At 34.6% G+C, this 7,050-nt stretch overlaps 1 long non-coding RNA gene across 1 annotated transcript; it reads right to left on the bottom strand.

Annotated features, from left to right (window-relative positions):
• Nucleotides 516-6,839, bottom strand: LOC109720564. The gene is made up of 3 exons (XR_002218987.1): nt 6,686-6,839; nt 2,478-2,708; nt 516-787 (listed from the first exon to the last, which is right to left on the bottom strand). It is a non-coding gene; the product is annotated as an uncharacterized LOC109720564 (long non-coding RNA).

Here is a 7,050-nt window from a genome sequence, read left to right as displayed (position 1 = left end):
TTAGTTGTGAATTGATAGTCACTGGCGCGAGTGACAAAATACCTTGATAATTGATGCCCAAAATCTCAAATTTTTTTAAAAGACTATTAAAATTTTAACTAATTCGATTCAAATTACTTTTTAAATTTTTAAATTTTCAAACCAAACTGATTTCAGTCGATTCAGCTCAGCAATTCGATTTGAACTACAAATCCTGTCGGAGACGCTTACGAAAAAGAATTTTAAATGCATTTGTATAAAAATAAGAATCAAAATCAAAATCGAAATCAAAATCAAAATAACAAAATCTCCACACACATTTAGTTTAAGGAACAACTTGTTACCCGGACAAACTCAACAACTCTTTCTCAGACTCTTTATTTCAACTTTATTAAACTCAATTGAAAATATTTTTGTCCCCAACTTTTTCACAATTAGATACTTAACCTTTAAAATTAGTGCTATTAAATTTTCAACCCTTGGATAAACGAATGTGCAGTTAGAATGATAATAGTCTCCTAAGGTTGAGCAGATGATTAGTGAAATAGCATAATCTAAGGAGTGAAAATAGTATATATATATATATACATACATACATACGATTGTCGATCGAATCATTGACAACAGAAAAACCAGCAATTTCTACTTGATCCAAAAAACGGAGCTTCAATTTGAAACTTCTAATTCAACTGTTGAAGGAACTTAACACACTGCTTTTCATAATGACACTTCGAAGACGACACTCCATCAAACAGCACTACACTCCACAGTAGAGCCAGACGCGCCTCAAGCCTATATAATTGCATTTCTGCAAGAAAATGTGTGTTAGCTTAAGGAAGTGGTCCAACATATAGATGAAACAAGAGACAGTGCAGGTGATTTAAACATAATAAAAAAAAAAAAGAGGATTATAACGAAAGATGATATGTACAAAACAATAATAGAATACATCAAATTAAGTTCCAAAAGGTAATAAAATATACCATGTCAAAGCTTTTTCACAAAGAATGTGGCATGTTCGCCGACGGGAAAAGTGACTGGTTCTTAACATAGCAGATGAGAGCAACAATAATACAATGCCACAGACAATAAGGGAGCAGACTGAGACTTAGTAGAAGGTTATACCACACCCTTTCACCTCACAGTCAATATTGCGTAGCCAGACTAACTGCGACCACCGTACAAATGAGCAAAACTCTTTACAAAATTTGTTACCAAATGCTGCAAAACCGTCACAATAGGAGGAAATGTATATAGGACCTCCTTGGGAAGAGGATAAGTCGATTGTCCTTGGGAAAAAGTAAAAAAAAAAAAAGCAGCAGAATCAAATCGAAATATATCTCATGGCTTGACATAATATACTAAATGACTGTTGCAACAAGTCTCCATGTGGACAGCAAATCCTGTTTCTATCTATACCCGCTTCCAAGTTATAAATCCTTACCCTCTTCTCTTGGGGGCTGATATTGTGAGAGAAGTAAATGTTAGAAGTAGAGCAGTATCAGATTCTTCTACCTTACTTTTCAACCTTACGCTTCATAATCAATAGGTTAGCGACAGAACTAACTGTTAATGATATGCATTTACTAATACGAAATGAGCACAAAATTATACCGAACAAATGTATGTTGGTTTCCATATAGTAAGTCACAAGAAAAAGGAAAGAGTAATCAGAACTAACTCCATCTGAAACTTTGAGGAGCACTGATTCTTCCATCCCACAGAAGGAGAATCCACTCAGCAGTCAGAATTTAGAAGGGCGTGAAGAATCTATGCCAGAAGTTCAAAATTTACAAGTAGTTTCTTTATTAAGAGATGAAAGAATGGTATCACAACAAAATAATGCGATTTGACGTATGTGTTGATGTTCCTGATTTGTAATGCATTCTTCTAACATTACAGAACAAAAATGAAATTTAGAGAAAAGTTAGAGCTCCGAAAACATGAAATGCAATGTATGAGCTATGCATAGAAAAGATTTTAAATGATGGAAAAAGATTTTCTGATAAGTATACTGGCACACAAGTAGTGAAATTCTCATTAATAGAAATAGAATATCAAAGAGGCAACAGGTCTGTTCCCGTGTCTAATAGTAAGTAGGCAATCAAGCAAAACAGCTAATGCGCTTTAACACATTGAAAAAATAATCAGAGGTTCCATTAAAAGAAAACTAGAACTTGTAGTAGGCTTGAACACCGTGGATGATCAACAAAGCATGCTGTTGTGATAAAAGTTCACCATCATAATCACTTCCATGGTACTTCGTAGGAATCTGATATCGCAGTCGATGGTAGGTTTTCATTCAAATAGTGTAAATAAGGAAAGCCTTCATGTGTAATTTCCCAACAAAAAGGAAAAATTTGGCGTCATTTTATAATTAGGAGAGACCCCAAACCAGTCAACGATACTCAGTACTATCACTTCAAATAATCTGAAGAATGCATCCAGGAATTAGAAATACGTGTAGTAAATACACCAGTGGTATAACATAGTCGTACCTTTCGAAGAGCAAACTTTATATGTTATGCCGGTAAGAAATAGAGAATTAGAGATTAGTCATTGCCACACCATAATGTAGACTAATAATGCCTCCAATTGACTACATGACTACATGTAAGGTCATATGGCGATATTATTAGTCGACATCATGTGTTCTAGGCCAAAGAAGTTGACCGAAATCCCCGGAGCTGGATAAAACTTGTCCATTATCTTCATTGCGAGATTATGATCTGTATGAAAGACCGCAAGAGTCGTAGAATAAGTAACACCTTATCTAATTTTTGCAGACATGTTCGAAAACTTAACAGAACATAAACTACCTCTGCGACATGCTAAGTTCAAGCAAAGAAAGCACCGGTTGAATTGTAAGATGTTACGAATTTGACGCTATAAGACAACACCTTTTCCACATAAATCTAATACTTTACAAACTTTAAGAGTTGACTTATAGGAAAAGGGCATAGGAAGGAAAGTAGCAACATGTGTATATAAAGTATAAGCATGACAGCTACGAACTTTTCATTCACTAATACAGTGAAAGACCAAAAACATCCCTAGTTTCGACTCAACTCCTGTTTTAGAACTAGTCATGAGTGCTCGACAAACATAAAAATGATCAAGTAACTCAACTCAACCTAACATTCATACATGTAAAGGGAGTCCCTAAATGATTACTATAAAGGGAGCATACATGAGTTATTTTTTTGCTATTTACTCTCCTATTTTAAACGATCCTCTTCTAAACAAAGTTCGGCCGAAATATTAGCCTCTCAACCATCATCTGCTTGATGCAAGGAAAAACACTAGTTTAAAAATCAATAAGCATGTAAGGGAATAAAATAAGTAGCCACTTTAATGTTAATAGGACTCCAAACTCAACCCATTCGTCCAAATTAGCTTAATATCTCACCACCAAATTTTTGAAGTTAATAGACGCTAGCGCATGAAACGTCACCTCGCTAGCTGCCCCTATGAAATGTCACCTTGCTAGCTGCCTAACTGAATGGGATGATCATAATGTTCACAATATAAGCACAGATATAGTGCCCAAGGCTTGACCTCTCTAGGAAGCTCGACCAACGTCTGAACCAAACAACAAGCTTAGCAGCTTAAGTACGAAGCACAGTGTGCTTCACAAGCAGAAATTCAAGCATCCCCCATCAGTTGTGTGCATGCAGACATATACATGTGATGTTTGTGTAACATATATTAGTATTTTGTTATTGCACTCTTTCATAGATATACGTTCCTATGCTGTTCCTTTAGGTTTCAAACCCTTTAGGAAGCTAAATTTATTGCAGTCAAAACATACACTTAGTAATTTAGCAATGTTTAATAAGATGAACCAACAGAGATCTGCAAGCACTATAAGTTCACAATTAGAAGTAAATGCAACATCCATTTACAAATTTAAAATAATAAAGATTGATAATCGTAAGCATTAAGATAAGCATGAGAGTACTAAAGGCCAAACGAAGCCTAAGCTACCGCAACCACTTGCGTAAAGTTAAAAATAAAAATGTGATATATTTATAGGGCAAAAATAATAAGTTCCAAAGTGACAAATATATATATATATATATATATATATATATATATATATATATAGTAGGGCTACTGTGCTCTCAGGAGCACGGAGGCCTCCGTGCTCCTGAGCCGTTTACGATGATGGAGTTTTCGAATCGACGATCGGCTCCGTTAAATTTGATCTACCGTATTTGAAATTTTTAGAAAATAATTTTTGCAATTTTTCGATATCATTTACCTAGAATCGAAAGGATTCAAAATCAATAATTTTTAACGGCTGAAAATAAAAATCTTATAAAAAGTGATGATATAGCACTAAAATTTTCGATCAGAAATATTGATCTTGTTATAGATAGTATAAAGAATTTTGTATCAAAATTTCATCTTATTTGAATACTTCTACACCGTTAAACTTGAAAACGGCAGATATCAACAATTAAAAATTATGGATTTTGAATCCTTTCGATCACTAGGTAAATGATATCAAAAAATCGCAAAAATTATTTTTTAAAAACTTCAAATGCGCTAGATCAAGTCTACAAGCCGATCGTCGATTCGAAAATTCCATCATCGAAAACGGGGCCGAGGAGCACGGAGGCCTCGTGCTCCTGAGAGCACAGCACCCTACTATATATATATATATAGAGAGAGAGAGAGAGAGAGAGAGAGAGAGAGAGAGTACGGCTACTATACTCTTATGAGTATAGAGCCCTTCGTATTCATAAGTTGTTTTTTATGTTGGGCTTTTCGAATCGACGATCCACACCGTTAAAAATGATCTAGAGTATTTGAAACTTCTAGAAACTAATTTCGTAATTTTTCAAAATCATTTTCAAAGTCCATCAAACGGGTAAGAAAATGAACGGTTAAATCGAATGACATCTTAAAAATAGATGATCGGATCCTTCAATTTAAGATCGGAATTATTGATTTTTATTTAGGTAGTGAATAGAATTTTCAATCAAAAATTCAACATATTCCGATTCTTTTTAACCATTAAACTAACAATATCTCATACCGGCCGTTAAAAATTGTCAATTTTGTGAGCTTTTGATCGTAAGGTAAATGATATCGAAAAATTATAAAATTTGATTCGAGAAGTTTTAAATGTTCTAGATAATGTTTAACGGTATGGATCATCGATTCGGAAGCTCTATCATCGAAAACAACTTATAGACTATAATATAATATATATATATATATATATATAACAGATACACATACACACACACACAGATAAAAATGATCCAATCAAATAATATCAGGACAAAAGATCATGGAGAATTAAAGTTATACAAATAGGGATTGAAAAGAAGCATTATCCCAGTTACCTAGTGCAAGCATTTTATAGTTTCTCCAATCAATTTCTTGAGATTTCTTCAAATTCCCCATTTCTACACCTACTTCAAAAACTCAATATTTTCTTGGTTTAAAAAATTGCAAACTAGGCCAGTCCGTCCATACTAGATAATTGTAATAAGAAAAAAGTAGATACTCTGATCAGGTTCACACAAATCCTGGTAAAGATTATCACACCACTAATTTTAATTACTCAGGACCAAGCGAATTCGCACCCAGCAAAAAATATGGGAGAAGAAAGTTATGGGCTGCACATAGGTTATTTGGAACTAAGCCTCATCACCACAAGCACACTTCAGATTTTGGGGGAGTCAAAGTTGTTACTTAAAGAGTCTGTGAAGATTGAAAACCTCAAAATACCCCTCTATAGAAAATTGTCTAGTCAGAAAACCAAATTTACTTCCAAATGCATAGACCTAAACATACCATACATACCACTTTACGGTATTTGTACCCAGATCTAATGCTCTATTAATGAGAAAGAGAAAAGACATGCTTCATAATATAGCCTTTATGCCCAAGTAAATTCACACATGCACCTAGGTAGATGGATAAAATCAAGATTCAAGCCTACAGAAACTACACCAACCAATCATACTACAGAGGATATACTTACATTTTCACCATCTTATTTCTCTAAATAATAATAAAAAAAAAACAAACAATAAGAATATATGTATCAAAACAGCAAAGCAAGATGCATTAGATTCCAAAAAAGATGCATCCATTCGATGATCTCAGCTGGCTCAGACAACAACCTTTCGACCAGTAGCATCATTCTACTACCAACTGCCAAAGATCCTAAAAGCACTTTGGCGAGCAGCCGTAAGTCCGGCCTTTTTCATCATCATCGCCAGCAAAAATCTGCGATTCCCAAATCTACACCCTAAATTTTCAGACAAATGGAAGGAACTAACCTCATTTCATAGCGACTATCCAACCTTTAAAAATTTATACTTTATTGTCCAATCCAGGCGACTTCAAAGGAAATGGTGCAGGTTCTTTTCCATAACAATAACCTCCAAAACCCTAAGTTCAAATTAAGGTTCAAAAGTTTTGATTTAAAATGACTCAGGGTTCAAAATTTTTGATTTAGAATGACCTCTAAACCTTAAATTTCCCTTAAAAATTTCGATTTTACTATCAAACCCAGTATTTTCAACAACAACAACAACAACAAATTGTCCTTTTTAAAAGTACAACGAATCCCAAACCCTAAATTTCAAATTTAGGGTTCAAAACCCTAAATTATCAAAAATTCTACTATAAAAGGAAGCAAAGAACCGAAACCAGAGGATGGAAACCAAGGAGGGAAACGGACCGATTCCTCCGCGACATTGACGACCCCGACGAGTCGGAAGAGGTAGGCGTACTACGACGAAGGGATCCCTCGTCCCCATTTCGCCCTCTCCTTCCCCATAAAACCCTAACCCTAGAGCTCGCGCCGCTCACTCACTGGACTCGAATACTTAGAAGGTGAAAAGAGATGGAGACGAAGAGGCTATTTATAGCAGGGGTAAATTTCACTTCAATCCACTACATTTAATTAATTGTTATTTCCAGCCTTATACTTTTGAATTTTGCGTTTTCAGAGTACAGACCCCAAATTTTTCAGCACATTTAAAATATTTATTTTATTTTCCCCTAAAGGCACTTTTCCATGTTGCACCTTGAAAAACTATATTT

Source organism: Ananas comosus, linkage group 14, assembly GCF_001540865.1.
Source record: "Ananas comosus cultivar F153 linkage group 14, ASM154086v1, whole genome shotgun sequence".
In the NCBI taxonomy this organism is placed as follows: Eukaryota; Viridiplantae; Streptophyta; class Magnoliopsida; order Poales; family Bromeliaceae; genus Ananas; species Ananas comosus.
Note: the sequence above shows the minus strand (reverse complement) of the source record. Positions and strands in the feature narration are given on the sequence as shown.